Source organism: Tachypleus tridentatus, chromosome 4 (assembly GCF_004210375.1).
Source record: "Tachypleus tridentatus isolate NWPU-2018 chromosome 4, ASM421037v1, whole genome shotgun sequence".
NCBI classification, from domain to species: domain Eukaryota; kingdom Metazoa; phylum Arthropoda; class Merostomata; order Xiphosura; family Limulidae; genus Tachypleus; species Tachypleus tridentatus.
This window is the reverse complement of record NC_134828.1, coordinates 30,455,119-30,480,693: the sequence shown is the minus strand read 5'-3', so window position 1 is coordinate 30,480,693 and position 25,575 is coordinate 30,455,119. Positions and strand designations below refer to the sequence as shown.

The window sequence follows — 25,575 nt, the reverse complement described above, 5'->3', positions numbered from 1 at the left end:
AACAAATACTAACTACAAATAGCCATTCCTAACACTGAACTGAAATACTAGATGGAAGATTCTAATTAATAGCACCCACCTTCAATTCTTGAACCACCCTTGTTTGACCAAATAGTGAAATTTGGCATTACTTAAACTACGAGATAATATTTGTGGCAAAAGGCAGTGAACCATGAATTTTCGGATTAACGGTGCGGGTATGTATGGTAACCACTAGGCCCACATACTTTACCTTATACATTAAGTTTTAGGAATTCTAATAAAAATACTGACACAGAAATGTGTTTACAAAGTTTTAGTTTAAAACATTTTAGCAGATATTCACATCGACTGCATTACTGGTAGAAATAACCTTACATTAGAAAAGAAGTAATGATTACGCTTCAATGTAACGTATTAAGTTGTTTTTTTTTGTGATTGAGTCAGATTTTGATTTAGAATTAATTAATTCGTTAAGAAATTCGTCATTTAAGCTTAGAGTCGCCACCTGTTGACTGGTTACATAAACACACATTAGAGCGATAAATAATTGTGATAAACGACATTTTATTGAACAGTATAACGATCACGAAAACAATATTATTCGATTCATAGATTAATAATACATTAGTGACATACAATAATTCAGTAATAAATACGAACACAGCCAACGTTATCAATAAGTTATAGTAATTTGATTAATCTCTTATTCTATATATTCTAAAAACGGTTGGTATGGGTATTCAAATTTTAATTAAAGTAGAGAACAATGTTTCGACCTTCTTAAGTCATTTTCAGGTTAACAAAGAGAGTTTGCAACTAATTGTTGCTGTGCGCATGTCTTGGAGACGAGAGTGTGAACTGGTACGAGAACTGAGGGGGCGTTGCAATTAGGTGTTAGGTTATTAATTAATATAGGAATAAGGGTGTTGTTCCTTTATATTGGTTTAATTTTGTTTTGAGTTCTCGTGTAAGTAGGGCTTGTGTACTTTATTTTAATTCGATTATAAAACCCATACCAGCTGTCTTTAGAATACATTTTTTCTTCAAGTGGGTTTCTTATCACCATAAAATAGTTTCTTATTTGTTTTCACTATACAACTCTTCCCTAACAGAATGTACACGTAAGATACTACAGAACATTTTCTTTACCTCGTAAGATGTTATTTAAACCTCTGCGAATATAATTAATTTTAGTTTATCCAATTTCTACTTATCTTTTTTTTTCCGTCCCCCGATGACTCGTGAGAAACTTCATGTCTAAAATTCGGAATTCTATCTCCACAAAACACACAGTGCAATGAGCGCATTGTGTTATTTTGCGCTAAAACAAACCAGATGTTTTTAATATTATACTAGGCTGGAAAGTTCAAAAACGCTTGTGTATTAATGTAACTCTCATGTATAAAAATTAAATATGAATGTATTAGATCGTTGCGTTATCAGATGCCAATGAGGAGTAGAATAATAACGCCACCTGTGGTATTGTGATATTCCTTTAGCCAAAATAACTAAAGGTTCTCGAGAAGATACACGTTGTGTTTAGAATTAAAACTCACCAAATGAAAAATGGATTGTCAGAGCTGTTTAATGTCCCTAATCCTAAATTTCGACAGGTTGTTTGTTTATTTGTTTTTGAATTTCGCGCAAAGCTACACGAGGGCTATCCGCGCTCGCCGTCCATAATTTAGCAGTGTGAGACTAGAGGAAAGACAGCTAGTCATCACCACCCATTGCCAACTCTTGGGCTGCTCCTCTACCAACAAATAGTGGAATTGACCTTCTCATTATAACGCCCCCACAACTGAAAGGGTGAGCATGTTTAGTGCAACGAATTTCGACAGTGAAATAGAAAATGTGAACTGACTGTTATATTTAACATTTTTATAAATGTATTATTTTTTATTATATTAATTTCGAAATTCAAAGTAATGGCATGCCAAAGAACAAAGCATACCAGTGAACTTAAATTTTTATGTGATTTAACCAAAGGGTCAGGCATAAGTAATAATTTAGCAAAAATAATGTTTAATTTTATATTTAAAAAAAGAACGATGGGATTCTAGAACGTAATAATCTTAAGTTTTCATTCTATTAAAAATTGTATTAAAGATACTTGTGTTTATCGGCTTCTCAAGTGCAACAAATAAATCAAGTTAGGGTTGGTAATACTACAGTGTAAAATCTTTCACAAATAAACAAAACGTATTTAGGCCTAGTGATTATCGTTTCAGGTTGTATCTCGAAAACACCGGTAAGCGACCTGTTGCTTCTAGTAACGCTTGGCAGTTTCATTTTTGGGCACATTATAAAAGAGACAGTTTTTTTGGTTCAAAGAGTCAGATGAAGCTGCTGGCTAACTTGCTGACCTCTGGTCAGTAGTTGAAAATTATGAACAAAATTGTAAACCTGAAGCGTTTCAAGTATTGTTTAGGCTTAAAATTTCAATATCAATATGTTTTCGCAAAACCCAAAGTATATGTATTTTCCTTGAAGTTATAAGAAAAAAAGAAGTTGCATTTACCCAGAGGTGATAGAGGTACCGTATAACGTAGGTGGGGTCTTAAATGGGCATGGCCCATTAATTAACGTGCTCTGATTGTAAATCTGATGGTTCCAGGTTCTCGCCCCGTTGTCCCAAGAATGCGCTCCGAGCTTTGAGGCCATGGATGTGCACTATAAGAGCATTGTCAAATCCCAGTATTGGCCAAAGAACAGTTTGCCAAGAATGGACAGTGGGTACCGTCGATTGGATCCCTTTTCGTAGCCTTTAAGTTCAAAATTATGGACGATTATGCGCAAATTGTCTTTTACGTAATTTTGCGCAAAGAGTCTTATACATTGCTTCAGCTTTTATGAACAGTTAGTAAGCTAAATACGTCAAAGCAAAATCTTTAGATTTAACAATAAAGATACATGAAATGCCATTAATCAGTCATTAATGAATTTTTGTTATTGTTTTTTAAAAATTGATACAATCCAGCTTCGTATTTACTTGACGGCTCAGATTTGTTTTTAAAGTTTACGTCTCTGAAGTAAAATATGTTAGCACCACATGCAGGTTAAATATTCAGATACTGTTCTTCCCAGCGCCATATGTGAGTGACCTAAACATTAAACAGGCCAGTTCTTGTAACGTTAATGGTTATTTAAAGTAGCTGATATTATTCAAGAAATGATAAGAAAACTCTCTAAATAAAATTATAGTGTTTAGTTAATTAAAGTTTGAAGTGTGTTATTGCGCAAGACTCTGTAATCTTTGTCCTAAGAATACGTAAAGAGCTCTAAACATTAGTCATAGGATTTATAGATTATAAGATACAGTTTCGGGCTTAAGGTTTATAAATTAGAAACTCTAATCTTAGGCCTAGAATTTATTGATCAGAAGCTCTAATCTAAGGCTTAAGATTTATCGATTATGAATTTAAATAACATGAGCGGTACAGAAATTTAGTAGTAAATTTGTTGCTGAACTGTGACCACTTTTCCTTTCACGTATGTTAGGACGTAAAGAATAAATTCTAATTTTTTTTCTGAAATAATATTTCAATTACTTTACGATAAATATGCCCTTTTGTAACTTCCCTTTACAGCAGCTGAAAGAACAGAAGGCAGGCTGTTACATTATCCTATTACATCTATCGACCTTTGGAACTTATAACAATCGACTCCTAGCGTCAGAAACAGAACAGGTGTGAGTTCTGTTTATCACTCCAGCTCAAACAGCTACATTAAACAGAGCTGGAAGGTCTGTTTACTCTTTGCTGATGTAATCGTAAATAAGATCTGAAGAACAAAGTTGACCCGTAACAGTGAATTACTTCAGGTAAGATAAAATAAATACATATGTATTTATATGTTTATACATTTATTTACTATCCTTGTTCATATATAAATATTTAAGATCCTTCGTACAATATCGTAGATAATTTCTGTGACTTGTTCAGTCAATAACTTCCAGTTGACTTTACCTAAGGCCGGTATGGCCAGGTGGCTAAGTCACTCGACTTGTAATCCAAGGGTCGCGGGTTCTAATCCCACTCACACCAAAACATACTTGCCCTTTCAGCTATTGGAGCGTTGTAATGTGACTGTAAACCTCGTAATTCGTTAGTAAAAAAATAGCCCAAGAGTTTGCGGTTGGTGGTGATGGCTAGCTGCCTTTCCTCTAGTCTTACACTGCTAAGTTAGGGACGGCTAGCGCAGATAACCCTGGTGTAGCTTTGCGCGAAATTCAAGACAAAACAAATTTGACTTTACCAATACTTTGTCGTACTACGAAATATTTCGTTTTAAATGAAGTTTCTATACTAAAAAGTCAATTCTACCACGAGTCCATATTTATTCTGGCAATGAAATACATACGTATGCCATCTTCGTAATAGAATACGTACATATGGATGTATTAATTTTCTTATAAAAGTTGGAATGTGTGTGTTTGATGACATCAAACGAAATTATGTTTTAGTTATCAGTTACTTCTATTGTGGCCCGGCATGGCCAAGCGTGCGACTCGTAATCTGAGGGTCGCGGGTTCGAATCCCGGTGGCACAAAACATGCTCGCCCTTTCAGCCGTGGGAGCGTTATAATGTTACGGACAATCCCACTATTCGTTGGTAAAAGAGTAGCCCAAGAGTTGGCGGTGGGTGGTGATGATTAGCTGCCTTCCCTCTAGTCTTACACTGCTAAATTAGGGACGGCTGGCACAGATAGCCCTCGAGTAGCTTTGTGCGAAATTCAAAACAAACAAACAATACTTCTGTTGTAGGCTTAGCACGTTTATCAAATGGTTAGAAATATTAATAAACCTTCCCTACCCTATGATTATCATTAGATTTAAATTAAGTTTTTCACTCTGTATGGATAAAAGACTAGAACAGTAAACAGCGAGAATATTAAGACTCTGCTTCGTAATTCATGAATGAGTTAATTACCAACAGCTGTCAACACTGAAATAAGTTAGTTACTAACAGTTGTCAACACTGGGATGAATTAATTACCAACAGTTGTTAACACTAAGATGAGTTAGTTACTAACAGCTGTCAACACTGGGATGAATTAATTACCAATAGTTGTCAACACTGAGACAAGATAATTACAAAGAGTTGCCAACACTGAGAAGAGACAATTAGCAACAGTTACCAACACTATGATGAGTTAATTACGGACTAATGTCAATATTAAGATGAATTAATTACCAACAGTTGTCAACACTGAGACACGTTAATTACCAACGGTTACCAAACTGTGTTTGGTTAAATACCAACTACTACCAACACTGAAGTAAGCGAATTACCAACAGTTACCAACACTGAAATGAATTAGTTACCAACAGTTACCAACACTGTAATGAGTTGATTACCAACTGTTGTCAGCATTAAGATGGATTAATTACCAACAGTTATCAACACTGAGACAAGTTACTTACTAGGAGTTGCCGACACTAAGATAAGTTAATTACCAACAGTTGCCAACACTGAGATGAGTTAAGTACCAACAGTTCTCAACACCGAGACCAATTAATTACCAACAGTTACCAACACTAAATTGAGTTAATTACCAACAGTTGTCAACATTGAGACAAGCTAATCACCAACAGTTGCCAGCACTGAAATTAGTTAATCACAACCGGTTGCCAACGCACAATGAATTAATTTTTAACAGTTGCCAACAATGAAAATGGCTTTTTTATTTCGTCAGACTTCATTGGTCTATAATATTGCTTTGTTTCTTGTTGTTGTTTTCTTTTCGAACGAAGCCACATTGAGTTATCTGTTGTGTCCATAGCGAAAAATCGAGCCTCGGATTTTAACGTAGATTCCGTAAAGTTGAAAACGATTAACCACGATTCAATATAACTACATTTCTATCCGTTAAATGTCTGCTAAATAATCACTGTAAATTGTATACTGTTATGTTGTCTCATCACATATGTTTAGAATCTGTCACATTTTACCATTCTTTTGTAAACTTTGTTTTGCAGTTCCATTAAATAAAATATGTATACACGTATAAGCACGTACGGCAGTACTAGTGATTGACCTATTTTTGAATTTCGCGCAAAGCTACTCGAGGGCTATCTGTGCTAGTCGTCCCTAATTTAGCAGTGTAAGACTAGAGAGAAGGCAGCTAGTCACCACCACCCACCGCCAGCTCTTGGGCTACTCTTCTGCCAACAAATAATGGAATTGACTGTAACATTATAACGCCCCCACGGCTGAAAGGGCGATCATGTTTGGTGTAACAAAGTCTAGGATGTTGCCAAATAAGTGAAATTTTGTGAGTACAATGCTACACAGGTGACCTATCAACGCTGTGCCCACCGTAGGAATCAAACCCCAAATTTCATTACTGTATGTCTTAAAGCTTTGCTGCTTACCGCCAGGGTTTTCATTACACAGCATTTTGACATGAACATTTTCCTTTTATTTAGAATAATTATCTATTGATAATTAATATTGCAAACAACAGAATATATATATATATATATATTATTGCATATTGGTTTTCTACATTTGTTTCAGATTCACTTATTGGAAAAGATGCTAAACTACCTTAATTTTGCATTACTCACCAGAGGGAAGGTATTCGGCCAACAACACCCAACCACCCACCATCCACGTTAAGATATTGATTTTTCACTCTTATAACGCACCCACCGCTTAAATTGCCGGGGAGGGGGAGGGGCTCTACGACAGGGCTAATCCGCATCCACCACGGTTCACAAACTGAAATTTTAAAATTCAACAAAATTTACTAAGCCTAACAAAACTTGGTACATATACAAGTTGAAATTCTTTTTCTGGTAAATTTCAAATTTTCTTTTAAAGAAAGAAAATATGTGAGTGAAATAATATACAGACAACATATTTGCGTAACGTCAATCTTTAATATCTCGATAGATGTCGCGGAGATCACACTATTTTCAGATTGAATAGCGTAATAACAGGGCAACTTTCGTAGGAAATTCCACAAACATCCTTGGGGTGTTTGATATGAGTATCGTTTTATTTTGTTTGTAACAAAAAAAAAAATAAGAGGAAGAGGTCCAAGTGAGTCTGACCTTTTCAGGTCATTTAGACCAAAAATCCGATAACCGTCCTTAGTTCTAAACTGGTGGACTAGAAAAAAAGCAGCAAACTGAAAGCACTCATCACCCTTTGGTTACTTTGAATGAGTTATGGGATTTTAGTGGTATATTTATAACGCATCCACGGGTCTAAAGGTGTGGCGTTCGATTTCGTACCAACGAGACGCGAACCATGCTATGGACCCTCGGAATTACAATCACATTTGTTGTGAAAATTCCTTTTAACTTTACAGTTGATTTCTTTAGCTCAAAGAGTTTTTACGAAGAATATTCGTATTTTATGGCACGGGTACTTATTTATCAACCTAACCACTCTCTATCCACGTTAAAAGACTGACACAGGTACTAATGTATCAGCCTAACCACCCTCTATCCAAGTTAAAAGACTGACACAGGTACTAATTTATCAGCCTAACCACCCTCTATCCAAGTTAAAAGACTGACACAGGTACTAATTTATCAGCCTAACCACCCTCTATCCAAGTTAAAAGACTGACACAGGTACTAATTTATCAACCTAACCACTCTCTATCCAAGTTAAAAGATAGATTAGTACCTACTGACGCAGGTACTAATTTATCAGCCCAACCACCCTCTTTCCACGTTAAAAGATTGACACAGGTACTAATTTATCAGCCCAACCACCCTCTTTCCACGTTAAAAGATTGACACAGGTACTGATTTATCAGCCCAACCACCCTCTCTCCACACCAAAAGATTGACTGTTTTTTTCACAGCGGACTCACAGCTTAAAGTGCGGAGAGGAACATGTTTTGTGGTTTCGTCCGAATTTCAATTTTGAAAGCTTACTCTAAATCAACCTGTGGCTTCGACAGAGATACTAATATTGAACTTTCGTATAGGTATTTCAACGATTGTAATTCTCTAAATAGGGGAGGGAATTGTTTGTTTGTTTTTGAATTTTGTGAAAAACTACACGAGGGTTATCTGCGCGAGCCGTCCCTACTTTCGCAGTGTAAGGATAGAGGGAAGGCAGCTTGTCATCATTACCCACCGCCAACTCTTGGGCTACTCTTTTACCAATGAATAATAGGATTGACTGTTACTTTATAAAGCCCCACGGCTGTTTGATGTGGCGGGATTTGAACCCGTGATCCTCAGATTACCAGTCGAGTGTCTTATCCACCTGGCCATGCTGGGCCTTAACTTTTGGAAAGTAAAATAAGAAAGTTTTGAAACTTAAACCTGTATAATTTTCACTCTGATCTTTGATAGAATGTTGTAGTTTTTGCACGAACCTTATATTTGAGAGTAATGAATCTTAACAATTTATATTCGATAAATAATAATTTCCTGTTTGTATTGTTTGTTTCGAATTTCACACAAAGCTACTCGAGGGCTATCTGCGCTAGCCGTCCCTAATTTAGCAATGTAAGACCAGAGGGAAGGCAGCTAGTCATCACCACCCACCGCCAACTCTTGGGTCACTCTTTTACCAACGGAGAGTGGGATTGACCGTCACATTATAACGCCCCACGGCTGAAAGGGCGAGCACACTGCTAAATTAGGGACGGCTAGCGCAGATAGCCCTCGAATAGCTTTGCGCGAAATTCAAAAAACAAACAATTCGCAAATTTTATTCAGTTGAAAAAAAAAATGGAAAAACTCTGACCAAGATCTAAAACCCGTTCGAGACAGTAATGGTTTAGCGATTAACGTTTTCTCGCTGTAAATCCCGGGGTTTTTTCTGCGAATTATTTCCGCAAAAAATATTTCGCATTTTGGTGAGTTATAAGAGTGGCAATAAGATCCCATTGCGTGGTTGGAAAGTAACATCACAAGAGTTTGCGACGAACGCTAATGACTAGCTTCATTCCCTCTAAACTGTCAGTTTGAAATTAGCTTTATCAAAAATTCAAAAACAAATCAACAAATTTTGATTGTAAGGAGGGAGGAGAGTTGTTAGTTGTTGTTGTAGTTGTATTTGTCTCACTGAATTAACTGCTTTATCTTTTTACCTTGAAGTTCTGATTAGTCAACTTCAGTGTTTCACAGCACTAACGTAAAGTACTCAACAAATAACGTAAAGAGGCGTAACTTTTAACGCAACACTGAATTTGTGCCAACCCTATGACGCTGAAAACCAAGCTGCGATGTCCTTGGTGAACAACAACCAAACCATAAAGAAAAAGAAAGTATTCAGACTTTGTGATGCGTTAAACATGATTATATGTTTGTTTACACATGAGCAAAGTCACATTAGGCTATGCGCTATGTCCAATGTGAGGAATCAAACCCACGATTTTAGCGTTGCACGTCCGTAGATTTACAATCTAGAAAACGCGAAAAACCTATCTGGATTTTCCCAATATAATAAACGTTCTCTATCCTTTAAGATTTTAGAGCCTGTCAATCCCACTATAAAATGGTAAAAGAGTAGTGCAAGACTTACTGGTGGGTTGTGATGACTAGCTGCCTTCCCTCTAGTCTTGTATTATAGAATTAGATGTTCGAATCCCGGTCGCACCAAACATACTCGCCCTTTCAGTCGTGGGGGCGTTATATGTGGCGGTCAATCCCACTATTCGTTGGTAAAAGAGTAGCCCAAGATTTGCGGTGAGTGGTGATGACTAGCTGCTTTCCCTCTAGTCTTACACTGCTAAATTAGGGACGGCTAGCGCAGATAGCCCCCGAGTAGGTTTGCATGAAATTCAAAACAATTAACAAGGTATTATACGTGGTGTACGCTTTTTTCTGAATCGTCAACCATAGATACCTGTCGATTGTAACCCTTCCTCCCTACCCTCAGTGTCTCAGCAGCAAGTCAAAAGCTTTCGCAACACTTAAAAAAACATTTTTCGATATCTATGGTGGGCAGAGCACAATTAGCCCACTGCGTAATTTTGTGTTTTATAATAAACAAAACTGTTGAACGAAATGTAAGTAGCTCACAATATTAAACTGCTGTAACAAAATTAGTAAAATTCCAGGGATAGCTTCTTCTCATTGCTCTATCTGATCAACAGTCTACGGCGTTGAGAATAACACAAATCAGGCTATTGTGTTCTTCAGATTGACGTAAGTGTTAGTAAAAGGTTTTTCATGATGCTAGCAATAGACATAACCAACCAAACACTGGCCTCTCACGCGCATGACCATCAATTTAAATTAGATGGATTTAATTTTTTTTCTCACACTCCTGCATCTTGTAGTCCTGCCCAAAATCTACACCTGTGCTCTATTCGGCCTTTTGCATCAAAATATTCTAGGCTATGCAACCTAATATCTTTATGCCCTTAAATGTTTTTGGCGACAAACAGCAAATATTTGCAACACATTCACTACTTGTTTGTTTTATTTCTGTTTAACCACAAAATTGCAAATTGATCATCTATTCTGTGCTAATCATGAGTGTCGAAACCCGAATTTAAGTGTTATAAGCTCTCAGAGTTAGCGCTAACTTATCTGGGGGGGACTAACAGAAATGTTTATTTTTTCCTTCTAGTTAGAGACCCTCTAGCCCCCCGCTAGTACAGCGGTATGTCTTCGGATTTACAACGCAAAATCAGGGATTCGATTACCCTCGGTGGGCTTAGCAGATAGCTCGATGTGGCTTTGCTATAAGAAAACACACACACAGAGGCCCTCTAGGTTACTTATATCGTACGACTATGTTCTTCAACGAGTAAAACAGCCACACTATGAACAGTTGATTCTTTGATTGGTCTGCAGTACTTTCAACAACTTACAACTAAAGCCCATAATTTGATTCCTCACAGTGAAAATAACGCAGGTAACCCATTTATTTAGCTTTGCGCTAAAATACTAAACAACGATGTAGGATTACAGAGTACTTACAGTTTCAGGAAATATGAGCATTTCCAGCCTATTTGGCTCAACTTGACCAGGTGGTTATGGTGCTCGACTCGTATTCTGAGGGTCGCGAGTTCGAATCTCCGTCATACCGAACATACTCGCCCCTTCAGCTGTTAGTAGAAGAGTAGCCCAAGAGTTGGCGGTGGGTGGTGATGACTAGCTACCTTCCCTTTAGTCTTACATTGGTTAATTAGGAACGGCTATCTCAGATAACCCTCGTTTAACTTTGCGCAAAATCAAAAATCAAACCAGCCTAAACTTAGGTGAAAGACGACAACACCTTTATAGTAAGTAACTTATAAAACAAACATGTGCTTAGCTGGGTGTATACGCCTTTTAACGATTTTGAAGGATTTCCCAAAAAATTCATAATACTAATTAAAATTAAAAGCTAATATGTTCCGTATTTACCAAATGAATACTAAAATCTTATTATATGTGCTCTTCTAGTAGGAATAAGTTCAGTATGCGACAACAGTAGTTTACGGGCTTACAATGCTAAAATTCGGAGTTAGATTTCTACGTGGACACAGCAGATAGTTTAACGTGACTTTATTCTAAAACTACAAATTACGTGAATAACAACATCGTTGTATTTTTTAAAATTATTATTCGTATTAAGCCCTCTTTAAATTACCCTCAATTTTGAGTTCGATCTTAACATATCGAAAGAACCGTAATCACGTTCTTTATCTAACAATGGCGGGGGTCCTTGTCCCCAAGAAATTATTATCTAGTTATTCTTCGGAGTTGGTATGAGTAATTTTGGAAAAGTGCCAAATAAAGAGATTACGTCATAACGACGGGGTCGAATCTGTTGTGAAATTAGTGTTCTACGTTTGTTTTCTCTCCTCATAGCTGGTGAAAAGTCCATTCTTGTCATATACAACGCTTCTCTTACACAACAGAAACGACAAAACGTTCTCGAACCATAAGAATGATCAACACTTCAGCGAACTAGAAGAAAGTAAACAATAATGCTTTCTAGGCGTTTAGAGAATGATTGTTTACAGCCGCTATGCAATTATCTTTTCCATACAAAGTTGCGATAAGTATTATCAAATGTGCTTAGGCATTTGACTAAGCTTGAAACAAAACCTTGTAATAAATGCATGTACATTAGGGAGGTTAAATAAAGGTGTTGTTATTGGTTTGTTTTACATAGAACATTGAACCATCTGAAAGCAAATCGAAGATTAGAATATAAAATTCGTATAATAAGCCTTAAGTGACTGGGCATGCGCGTGTGTTGATTATTAAATGAAAGAAACAGAAACAAAATAAGGCTTAGCTCTGAACACAGTATAAATATTATACCATTAAGAGTAAAATACGTGTCACTCTCTAACATAGCATTAACCATTTGGTATTAGCAATAAGACACAGACCTATGATCATTACACCTATTTGTTTTCAAAAGTCCTTTAAACAAATTGAGATTAATTCTGATAACGTTATATAAGTAGCCTTATTGATTATTAGAATTATCGTGTCTCTTATTCATTAATATATTAGTAAGTAACTATAAAAGTTAAAACTAAAATTATTGTGTCTTTTTCTCATTAATACATTAATAATTAACCATTGAAGTGAAAACTAGAATTATTGTACCTTTTGCTCATTAATATATTAATAATTAACCATTGAACTCAAAACTAGAATTATTGTGTCTTTTGCTAATTAATATATTAACAATTAACAATTGAAGTAAAAACTAGAATTATTGTACCTTTTGCTCATTAATATATTAATAATTAACCATTGAAGTCAAAACTAAAGTTATTGTGTCTTTTGCTAATTAATATATTAACAATTAACCATTGAAGTAAAAACTAGATTTATTGTACCTTTTGCTCATTAATATATTGGTCACTGGGCGTTTATATCATAATCAGAGCTGTTACATATTTTTCTCATTAATATATTAATAATTAATCACTTACGTCATGTGTGTTTTTTTCTTATAGCAAAACCTCATTGGGCTATCTGCTGTGTCAACCGATGGGAATCGAATTTCTGATTTTAGTGTTGTAAATCTGTGGACTTACTGCTGTCCCAGTAATATAACGTAATAACTATTGATCTTTAATGTAATAACTAGAATTATTGTGTCTTGTCTATTTATACAAATATTTATTGCACTGAAGCTTTATTATTTTATAAACTGAAAGGAACCGTTCCCATTTCCAGAAATACAACAGAAACGATTCAGGTGAAGAAGCAGACTGATATAAAGCTCAGAGAACCTGTAACAAAAAAACACATAAGAAATTAGATCAAAAAAGAGGGGCCCGGCACGGCCAAGCGCGTTAACTCGTGATCCGAGGGTCGCGGGTTCGAATCCCGGTCGCACCAACAACATGCTCGCCCCTTTCAGCCGTGGGGCGTTATAATGTTACGGTCAATCCCACTATTCGTTGGTAAAAGAGTAGCTCAAGAGTTGGCGGTGGGTGGTGATGACTAGCTGCCTTCCCTCTAGTCTTACAGTGTTAAATTAGGGACGGCTAGCGCAGATAACCCTCGAGTAGCTTCGCGCGAAATAAAAAAAAACGAACAAACAAACCATTCCCAGAGTCTTGAGTATTAGAACCTTCGAACACACTTTACCTCAAAGAATCTATGAAGTAAAAAATTATTTGTAATTATATGTTAAAACACTAGAAATGAGTTACTCACTTGGAATTAGCAAGCAAAATAAAATCTTAGATTAACTGGTCTTGAAGGTCTTGGAGGTTTGGGGTTTAGTTCTGAAATATATTTTTGCTGCTTTAAATAAACCAAATAATATATCCATTTTATGAATATAATTATTTTCATCACGTTCAGGTAGTTTCACAGATTTGTTTTCGTATTTTAAGAAAAACTTTTCCTCGTTTCTTCATTAGGGAAATTAAAATGGAGCATCTACGTTAAAGATTTTTATTTTATCAACATGATACAGCTATAGCGCATGCGTGACGAGGCCACTACTTGCCTATTTTATAAAACACATTTATTGATGATGTGACGTGTATTTTCTTTATTGTTATAACCCTACATGTGGTCCACTAGAGAAAACGGTGCATTTTAGTTGCATTATTAATCGTCATATATTTATGACGCCACAAATTATTTTCTAGAAATCTCAAACGAATTTTTTTCATTCGGATAAAAGAAAACAACTCTTGATATACTTGATTTACGTGTACACTTGGGTTTGGTTTCATTTCATAATAAAATACTATAAACACAGGTGTCATTTCGACACGTAAACAGTATCACTTCGACTTTGAGTGAACGTCTGAAGCTTTGGTTATAAATGTTTGACATGTATTCCTACTGGGACCTGTTCGTTATGCCACCACAACGGCTGATGCTTTCATTGTAAATCTGTGAGTTAGATCACTGAAACAGTTAACACTTTTGTTGTATATCTCTTAATGTGAATATCAATGCTTTCGTGGTTCTGTTTAATGCTAAATAAATGAAGTCAACTTTTAATATCTTCGTTTGTAATAAAACATATGTTAAATACAGAGTGTGTGTTTTTCTTTCATATTTAAATTTAGTTGGGATATTTTCTGTTCAATGTAAACTTTCGTTATATTTAAATTTAGTTGGGATATTTTTCAATGTAAACTTTCGCTTCATATGATGAGGTTAACTTCTGTAAAATTATTATTAAAATACATATCAGTACAATGGAAACAAATTGTGCTAAATTTTAGTCCCATAGAAGAATTATATTCTTAACATTGATAAAGGAAAGTAAGATTTATAATAAACTTGTGAAACTGTCGATAGGAGGTCAGGGAAACTTTCTAGTTACTCGTATATGTGAAACGTACTATAGGTAGCAAGAACACCTTTGAAAATACCTGAATGTGTGAAACGTACTATAGTAGTAACACGAACTTTCAAGGTTCCAGAATTTGAGAAAAGCTCTATACTGAGTCTATACGATAGAATATAACATAGCTTTTAAGATACCTGAATGACGTCACTCTCACTTTTGACCTTGAATTGGCTGACATCACTTCACTCACTCCTTAAAAAACGCTTACACTGTAAGAAATACATACACCAAGGCAGGTGCTTACTAAGTATTCTGCCCGGTTTTCTCTATCTTCAAGTACGTGATACGAATTACTCTAAGGGCAGTCTGAAAGTTTATCTATATCTGTATTTTCCACGTTATTATTTTTTCTACGTTTCCAAACATTGTTGGTTACGAGCTGCTCAGTGAAACAAGTAGTAAACCAACGGCAACATATAATATTAATTATTTTCCTGAAAATAACCTAGACGCGAACCTCTTAGAGCATCATTTCATGACTGTGCTAAGTGGTTGCTAAGGTTCATGGGTTTTGTACTTTTTTAATTATTTTATTCTAATGATATTTACAGTTTGTTTCGAATTATTTGGGAATTTGTCTGATGTATGCACTTAAGCCAGACTTGGTAAATTGACAATTCCTCCGGAAGTCCTGTAGTTATTTCCACATACAAGTGTAAAAACATTTGGTAGTTACAACGTTTATAACTTAATTTGTACCATATTACTTCTGCTACTTAGCTTAATCTAACTAGTGTTTTTTTGTACAATTTTTAAACCAGCAAGACACTTTTTGCGACACCTGTGCTTATAGGCATCCAGGTCATAGATCCTAAGATTTAAGCTTAGCCTTCACTAATAAAGAACTATTGACAAGAGAAGAAACTGACTAAGTGCTGACTAACGTTATGACTACACAACGTTTCATGTGGTTCTTAGCATTTCTTTATATGATGTATTTCTCAAAGTAATGGAATCTTGAGCAATACGTAAAATGGTCACAAACTTGTAAACCATGTTGTAGAATAGTCGACTCAGTATATGTGATGTTTTACGTCTCCTTGTCGTCATTTTTAAAGATAAATGCAACGTATATGAATTCCACAACCATTTAAATAATCATCGTGATAATATCCATTTTACCGTTGAAAAGCCAAATTTAGCCTTCTTTTTTGTGTATCAAAATAGATAATTTAGTGAAATTCTTTGAAAGTAGATGTTACGATAAATCAACGTTAAATGGTTAATGTTTTCACTTTGATAGTTTCCTAACCCTAGAGTTAAAAGAATAATTTAATTCATATGTTAAAACGTTGCGTTTATAAGTGGGCCCGACATGGCCAAGCGTGTTAAGGCGTGCGACTCGTAATCTGAGGGTCGCGGGTTTGCATCCCCGTCGCGCCAAACGTGCTCGCCCTTTCAGCCGGGGAAGGACGTAATAACGTGACGATCAATCCCACTATTCGTTGGTAAAAGAGTAGCCCAAGAGTTGGCGGTGGGTGGTGATGACTAGCTGCCTTCCCTCTAGTTTTACACTACTAAATTAGGGACGGCTAGCACAGATAGCTCTCGAGTAGCTTTGTGCGAAATTCAAACAATACAAAACAAACAAACAAGCGTTTATAAGTATCGCCTTTCAGGCTTGGTGGTGATGGCGCTCAACTCGCAACCGAATGGAAAATTAGAATACCATCACCGAACATATTTGCCCTTTACACTGTAGGGGTGTTATAAAGTGATGGTCAATCACACTAGTTGATGTCGGCCCGGCAAGGCCCATCATATATTGCTAATGAACTTTAATTTAATCATATATTGACTCGCTCTGAATTTGTCGATATGAATAATTCCTTCATCAACATAACTGGTAACAACTGACTGACAAACATTTATTTTGTGTTAAAATAATGGGATTTTTGTTCTTGTATACTTCTACACAAATTAAATGAAACTCCATTACTGTGTTTTTTTGGTATATGGTTATTAACTATTTCGGCCTAGCATGGCCAGGTAGATAAGGCACTCAACTCGTAATCTGAGGATCGCGGGTTCGAATTCCCGTCACACCAAACGTGCTCGCCCTTTCAGCTGTGGGGGCGTTATAATGTGATAGTCAGTCCCACTCTTCGTTGGTAAAAGAGCAGCCCAAGAGTTGGTGGTGGGTGGTGATGACTAGTTGCTTTCCCTCTAGTCTTACACTGCAAAATTAGGGACGGCTAGAGCAGATAACCCTCGTGTAGCTTTGAGCGAAATTCTAAACACACAAAACCGATTGACTATTTGTAACTTATAGTCAGCATCTAATATACGTTATATTATAATATAATGGGAGTTTTCTTTTTAATTCAAATTACACACTTTTTTGTTAACTTGACGACATGAAGTGATATCAGATCTTCCTTTGATATGTGTTCATGAAACCACACTTTACACGTGAGAAGTAGTCAATGAAATTACAACGTATAATCACCGTTCAAGTACTCTTATTTCTTATTCTAAGACTGATTAAAAAAAAAATAATGGGATCCGATATAAAAAAAACTCGTTCAACACTACCTAATCAATCTGTGACGTGACACTAATTGGGTGTCTTTTCCTTTAGTTCAGAGTAAGCCAGTGTTTCGTTTAAGTGATTAAGTTTAGAAACAGTGTTCTGAAAAACTGTGCCTTGTATAATTTGGTGCGGCACGGCCAATAAGTGGTTAGAATACCCAACTCGCAATTTGACGGTCGAGGGTTCGAATCCCCGTCCCACCAACTATGCTCGATCTTTCAGGTGTGAGGACGTTATAACGTCACGATCAATCCCACTATTCGTTGGTAAAAGAGTAGCCCAAACTTTGGCGGTGGGTGGTGATGACAAGCTGCCTTCCTTCTAGTCTTACACTGCAAAATTAACACAGTTTCAAATATGGCGCCCCTGAAATCCCAAGGACGGGCGGAGAACACAGACTCTAAAACCAAGGTTGGGTTCAAAAACTTCTGAAAACGTACTTTTAGGCCTCAGTCATAGCTGGGTGTCCTTAAGTACGCGTTTTAGCCTCTATTGGCAACCCCTAGGTAGGAGATATACACCAAAGAGATAAGGGCACTCCCGGGCTACTCGAGTCCTCTTGCCAAATATGATTTTGCAAACTACAAAACTGAGAACAAACAAACACACAAACTGAATTAAATCATAATACAAGTAATCGTAGCCAAATATTTGAATTAACTGTCACTATTATAAGTCGAAGTTTGCCTAGCCCCGTATGGCGACTCAAACCACTGACCTTATGATACGCAATCCAGGACGCTAACTACTAGACAAAAACATGCCTAACACGATAAGAAAGTAGAGATAATTGAAGTTTTCAAAAGAAACAAGATTTAACTTAATAAACAACTTTTACGTAAGTTACAGCAGTACAGTGGCTCACCCTGATTTTTATTATCAACTTCAAAGAATTAATGGTGAGGCAGTTGTACCATCTCATGCTAGGAACCACCAGTTAGATTTATCAACCAGATGTAACATCTGTAGATTCGAATGTGACCATTATGTACACTTCGTTATCATTATTGTTCATTTTTCTCATTCTGGTGAGATCTGAAATAATAGATTGTCACACACACTCCTGTACGTGTATATAAAATTTACAGATCTGAAATAATAGATTGTCACACACACTCCTGTACGTGTATATAAAATTTACAGATCTGAAATAATAGATTGTCACACACACTCCTGTACGTGTATATAAAATTTACAGATCTGAAATAATAGATTGTCACACACACTCCTGTACGTGTATATAAAATTTACAGATCTGAAATAATAGATTGTCACACACACTCCTGTACGTGTATATAAAATTTACAGATCTGAAATAATAGATTGTCACACACACTCCTGTACGTGTATATAAAATTTACAGATCTGAAATAATAGATTGTCACACACACTCCTGTACGTGTATATAAAATTTACAGATCTGAAATAATAGATTGTCACACACACTCCTGTACGTGTATGTAAAATTTACAGATCTGAAATAATAGATTGTCACACACACTCCTGTACGTGTATATAAAATTTACAGATCTGAAATAATAGATTGTCACACACACTCCTGTACGTGTATATAAAATTTACAGATCTGAAATAATAGATTGTCACACACACTCCTGTACGTGTATGTAAAATTTACAGATCTGAAATAATAGATTGTCACACACACTCCTGTACGTGTATATAAAATTTACAGATCTGAAATAATAGATTGTCACACACACTCCTGTACGTGTAAATAAAATTTACAGATCTGAAATAATAGATTGTCACACACACTCCTGTACGTGTATATAAAATTTACAGATCTGAAATAATAGATTGTCACACACACTCCTGTACGTGTATATAAAATTTACAGATCTGAAATAATAGATTGACACACACACTCCTGTACGTGTATATAAAGTTTACCTCTGTCGTATCTTGAACTAGAAGTCAAAACTGTATTGTCTTTTAACAAAATACGACATATTCCAAACAGTTTCAAATTTGCTGTATTTAAATAAAAACGGAGAGTATAATGCGTTTCAGTAGTATAGCTAGAATCGAGAAATTCAATTTACAGTCTGCACACGACTTATTTATGGAATTATGACACCTGCGGTGCTGTAGAAGACAAACCGAGCACCTGGGTTTGGAACTAGCAAACAATTTTTAGCCCTGCTTTATCAAAGGGCAAGTGCGGCAGTAGTGATGTTTTATAAGTGAGAGATTGAAAAAGACAGTTAGACCGCTGTGAAACTGAAACACAAATGAACATCTTTTGTTTGGCAAAAGCAGGTATCGGAACAGTGGATAATCGAACTAATAAAGAACTGGTATCTAAAGCCAAAAATACTTCAAATTGGATTTACATATAAAGCAAGAAAGAGGCTCTATTTAAGGAAAATAGAATCCAAACAGAAACTTTATTTCAGTGTGAACTGGAAATCGCTGCTGAGTGTTAACTAAGAAGAAAGTTTCACCCATGATCAGTAAACTAAATAAATAAAACGAAAACAAAATTCCACTTGGTCTCCATTGTAAGAAGTAAATCTGATCGAAACCACCAAATCTGCCTTCCAGAAGACTGACTAATTGGATCAAAAATCGAATCGCAAGCATCTGGAAGTAACTGTGGTCTTTATAACAGTCATAACCCAGTTCCATGTAGACAAAGCAATGTAGGATACAATGCAACTATTCCATGAATCACTAGATAGCTTCCCTGACCGCATTCTAACCCAGTTCCACATAGATAAAGCAATGTAGGATACAATGCAACTATTCCATGAAACACTAGATAGCTTCCCTGGCTGCATTCTAACCCAGTTCCACATAGATAAAGCAATGTAGGATACAATGCAACTATTCCATGAAACACTAGATAGCTTCCCTGGCTGCATTCTAACCCAGTTCCACATAGATAAAGCAATGTAGGATACAATGCAACTATTCCATGAAACACTAGATAGCTTCTCTGACTGGATTCTTACCCAGTTCCACATAGATAAAGCAATGTAGGATACAATGCAACTATTCCATGAAACACTAGATAGCTTCCCTGGCTGCATTATAACCCAGTTCCACATAGATAAAGCAATGTAGGATACAATGCAACTATTCCATGAAACACTAGATAGCTTCCTGACTGGATTCTAACCCAGTTCCATATAGATAAAGCAATGTAGGATACAATGCAACTATTCCATGAAACACTAGATAGCTTCCCTGACTGGATTCTTACCGAGTTCCACATAGATAAAGCAATGTAGGATACAATACAACTATTCCATGAAACACTAGATAGCTTCCCTGACTGGATTCTTACCGAGTTCCACATAGATAAAGCAATGTAGGATACAATGCAACTATTCCATGAAACACTAGATAGCTTCCCTGGCTGCATTCTAACCCAGTTCCACATAGATAAAGCAATGTAGGATACAATGCAACTATTCCATGAAACACTAGATAGCTTCCCTGACTGGATTCTTACCGAGTTCCACATAGATAAAGCAATGTAGGATACAATGCAACTATTCCATGAAACACTAGATAGCTTCCCTGGCTGCATTCTAACCCAGTTCCACATAGATAAAGCAATGTAGGATACAATGCAACTATTCCATGAAACACTAGATAGCTTCCCTGACTGCATTCTAACCCAGTTCCACATAGATAAAGCAATGTAGGATACAATGCAACTATTCCATGAAACACTAGATAGCTTCCCTGGCTGCATTCTAACCCAGTTCCACATAGATAAAGCAATGTAGGATACAATGCAACTATTCCATGAAACACTAGATAGCTTCCCTGGCTGCATTCTAACCCAGTTCCACATAGATAAAGCAATGTAGGATACAATGCAACTATTCCATGAAACACTAGATAGCTTCCCTGACTGGATTCTTACCCAGTTCCACATAGATAAAGCAATGTAGGATACAATGCAACTATTCCATGAAACACTAGATAGCTTCCCTGACTGGATTCTTACCCAGTTCCACATAGATAAAGCAATGTAGGATACAATGCAACTATTCCATGAAACACTAGATAGCTTCCCTGGCTGCATTATAACCCAGTTCCACATAGATAAAGCAATGTAGGATACAATGCAACTATTCCATGAAACACTAGATAGCTTCCCTGACTGGATTCTAACCCAGTTCCATATAGATAAAGCAATGTAGGATACAATGCAACTATTCCATGAAACACTAGATAGCTTCCCTGACTGGATTCTAACCCAGTTCCATATAGATAAAGCAATGTAGGATACAATGCAACTATTCCATGAAACACTAGATAGCTTCCCTGACTGGATTCTTACCGAGTTCCACATAGATAAAGCAATGTAGGATACAATGCAACTATTCCATGAAACACTAGATAGCTTCCCTGACTGGATTCTTACCGAGTTCCACATAGATAAAGCAATGTAGGATACAATGCAACTATTCCATGAAACACTAGATAGCTTCCTGGCTGCATTATAACCCAGTTCCACATAGATAAAGCAATGTAGGATACAATGCAACTATTCCATGAAACACTAGATAGCTTCCCTGACTGGATTCTTACCGAGTTCCACATAGATAAAGCAATGTAGGATACAATGCAACTATTCCATGAAACACTAGATAGCTTCCCTGGCTGCATTCTAACCCAGTTCCACATAGATAAAGCAATGTAGGATACAATGCAACTATTCCATGAAACACTAGATAGCTTCCCTGACTGCATTCTAACCCAGTTCCACATAGATAAAGCAATGTAGGATACAATGCAACTATTCCATGAAACACTAGATAGCTTCCCTGGCTGCATTCTAACCCAGTTCCACATAGATAAAGCAATGTAGGATACAATGCAACTATTCCATGAAACACTAGATAGCTTCCCTGGCTGCATTCTAACCCAGTTCCACATAGATAAAGCAATGTAGGATACAATGCAACTATTCCATGAAACACTAGATAGCTTCCCTGACTGCATTCTAACCCAGTTCCACATAGATAAAGCAATGTAGGATACAATGCAACTATTCCATGAAACACTAGATAGCTTCCCTGACTGGATTCTAACCCAGTTCCATATAGATAAAGCAATGTAGGATACAATGCAACTATTCCATGAAACACTAGATAGCTTCCCTGGCTGGATTCTTACCGAGTTCCACATAGATAAAGCAATGTAGGATACAATGCAACGATTCCATGAAACACTAGATAGCTTTCCTGACTGCATTCTAACCCAGTTCCACATAGATAAAGCAATGTAGGATACAATGCAACTATTCCATGAAACACTAGATAGCTTCCCTGACTGCATTCTAATCCAGTTCCATATAGATAAAGCAATGTAGGATACAATGCAACTATTCCATGAAACACTAGATAGCTTCCCTGGCTGCATTCTAACCCAGTTCCATATAGATAAAGCAATGTAGGATACAATGCAACTATTCCATGAAACACTAGATAGCTTCCCTGACTGCATTCTAACCCAGTTCCATATAGATAAATCAATGTAGGATACAATGCAACTATTCCATGAAACACTAGATAGCTTCCCTGGCTGCATTCTAACCCAGTTCCATATAGATAAAGCAATGTAGGATACAATGCAACTATTCCATGAAACACTAGATAGCTTCCCTGGCTGCATTCTAACCCAGTTCCATATAGATAAAGCAATGTAGGATACAATGCAACTATTCCATGAAACACTAGATAGCTTCCCTGACTGCATTCTAACCCAGTTCCATATAGATAAAGCAATGTAGGATACAATGCAACTATTCCATGAAACACTAGATAGCTTCCCTGGCTGCATTCTAACCCAGTTCCATATAGATAAAGCAATGTAGGATACAATGCAACTATTCCATGAAACACTAGATAGCTTCCCTGGCTGCATTCTAACCCAGTTCCATATAGATAAAGCAATGTAGGATACAATGCAACTATTCCATGAAACACTAGATAGCTTCCTGGCTGCATTTTAACCCAGTTCCATATAGATAAAGCAATGTAGGATACAATGCAACTATTCCATGAAACACTAGATAGCTTCCCTGGCTGCATTCTAACCCAGTTTCATATAGATAAAGCAATGTAGGATACAATGCAACTATTCCATGAAACACTAGATAGCTTCCCTGGCTGCATTCTAACCCAGTTCCATATAGATAAAGCAATGTAGGATACAATGCAACTATTCCATGAAACACTAGATAGCTTCCCTGGCTGCATTCTAACCCAGTTCCATATAGATAAAGCAATGTAGGATACAATGCAACAATTCCATGAAACACTAGATAGCTTCCCTGACTGCATTCTAACCCAGTTCCATATAGATAAAGCAATGTAGGATACAATGCAACTATTCCATGAAACACTAGATAGCTTCCCTGACTGCATTCTAACCCAGTTCCACATAGATAAAGCAATGTAGGATACAATGCAACTATTCCATGAAACACTAGATAGCTTCCCTGACTGCATTCTAACCCAGTTCCACATAGATAAAGCAATGTAGGATACAATGCAACTATTCCATGAAACACTAGATAGCTTCCCTGGCTGCATTCTAACCCAGTTCCATATAGATAAAGCAATGTAGGATACAATGCAACTATTCCATGAAACACTAGATAGCTTCCCTGGCTGCATTCTAACCCAGTTTCATATAGATAAAGCAATGTAGGATACAATGCAACTATTCCATGAAACACTAGATAGCTTCCCTGGCTCCATTCTAACCCAGTTCCATATAGATAAAGCAATGTAGGATACAATGCAACGATTCCATGAAACACTAGATAGTTTTCCTGGATACATTCCACTGCAGTAAGTAGTGCCTAAGGTTAAATTAACACAAGACAGCAATCAAATTTGGTGTGTTCCAAATAGATGTCTGGAAAATTTGTGTAATTTTGTAAACTTGAAACATATGCTGTAAGAAAGCGGAATATGGGGTATTTGCATATGTTTATGAAGATATGTTGAAATATACAGACTGCCTGTATTACTTACACCGTGATAGCATAATATGTTATCAGAAAAAAATAAAAACAATTATTTCTAATAGTCCGTGAAGCTAAGTATCATTTAATACTGAGAGTTATATTTTAATGTTTCCTGTGGGAAATCGAACAAAAGGACAGAAATTGTTAAAATGTCAAATATGTGCGTTACATCAAAGAAAATATTCATTAGAAAGTATTAAAGTTTCTAATCGCGGCATTACCGCATGGTGAGGGCGCTCGACTTGCAGTCTGAGGGTCACTAGTTCAAATTCCCATCACACTAAATATGCTTGCCCTTTCAGCTATGGGAGCGTTATTACGTTTCGGTCAATCCCTGGTCAATATTTTGTTGGTAAAGGAGTACTTCAAAAGTTCGAAGTGCCTTCCATCTAATCTTATATTGATAAGATCAGGTACGGCTAGCGCAGATATCCGTCGAATAGTTTAGCGCGAAATTTAAAAAAACGACAACTTTCAATCGCTTTCCATTTTGGTTTTTTCTTCCTCTCAATGTCTTGACATCACTTATTGATATTCCAAGAGTAGGCGAGAGGTGGCGTTGACTAACGACTTATACACACTTTTAAAGTTTTAAACTATTAATCCAAAACGAAGATTTAAATGTATGCAGCGTTTTTTGTATTGTTTGTTTGTTTGTTCTGAATTTCGCGCAAAGCTACACGATAACTATCTGCCTTAGCCGTCCCTATTTTTGCAGTGTAAGGCTAGAGGGAAGGCAGCTAGTTATCACCACCCACCGCCAACTCTTGAGCTACTTTTTTACCAACGAACAGTGGGATTGACCGTCACATTATAACACCCACACGGCTGAAAGGGCGAGCATGTTTGGTGTTTTGTATTATAACCAACATAATTAAGTCTTTTAGGTTTGTACGTGTTAAGCACCTAAGTAAAACCTTCTGTATACATAAAGTTAAAGAAACTTCAAAATCAATGCTGTTGGATACAGACAGGAAATGGTAAATATTAAGTATTTTAACAAGATCTAACTTACATATCAGTTGCTACTAATGTTTTGATAACTTTTAGTTAATTGAATGACATCATATCCTGGACAACAACCAGAGTTCTAAGAGGCATCTGCCAAGTGACAAATAAATTATATTATACAGTCTTGGCTATTAGTTCCCACCAGTGCTACAGTTCAGGAGAACGGCGTTTCATTGTTCATTTCATTCCCCTTGTTAACAAACCATGTGCATAGGGGCACGTCTCGAGAGTGAGATACCAGTAACTGACTTAACCCTAATGAAGATACGTG

At 36.5% G+C, this 25,575-nt stretch overlaps 1 protein-coding gene across 6 annotated transcripts in view; it reads left to right on the top strand.

Moving 5' to 3' along the window:
- The first annotated feature begins 3,657 nt into the window (after positions 1 to 3,657).
- Positions 3,658 to 25,575, top strand: part of LOC143248784 (uncharacterized) — a 100,770-nt gene continuing 78,852 nt past the window's right edge. For 4 of the 6 annotated variants that reach the window (XM_076497502.1, XM_076497509.1, XM_076497508.1 and 1 more), the window contains exon 1: positions 3,671 to 3,805. The gene's annotated coding sequence lies outside the window, so the exon portion shown is untranslated. Of the gene's footprint in view, positions 3,806 to 12,874; positions 12,976 to 25,575 lie in introns of all 6 variants that reach the window. The other 2 variants (XM_076497505.1, XM_076497506.1) reach the window with 2 other exon arrangements.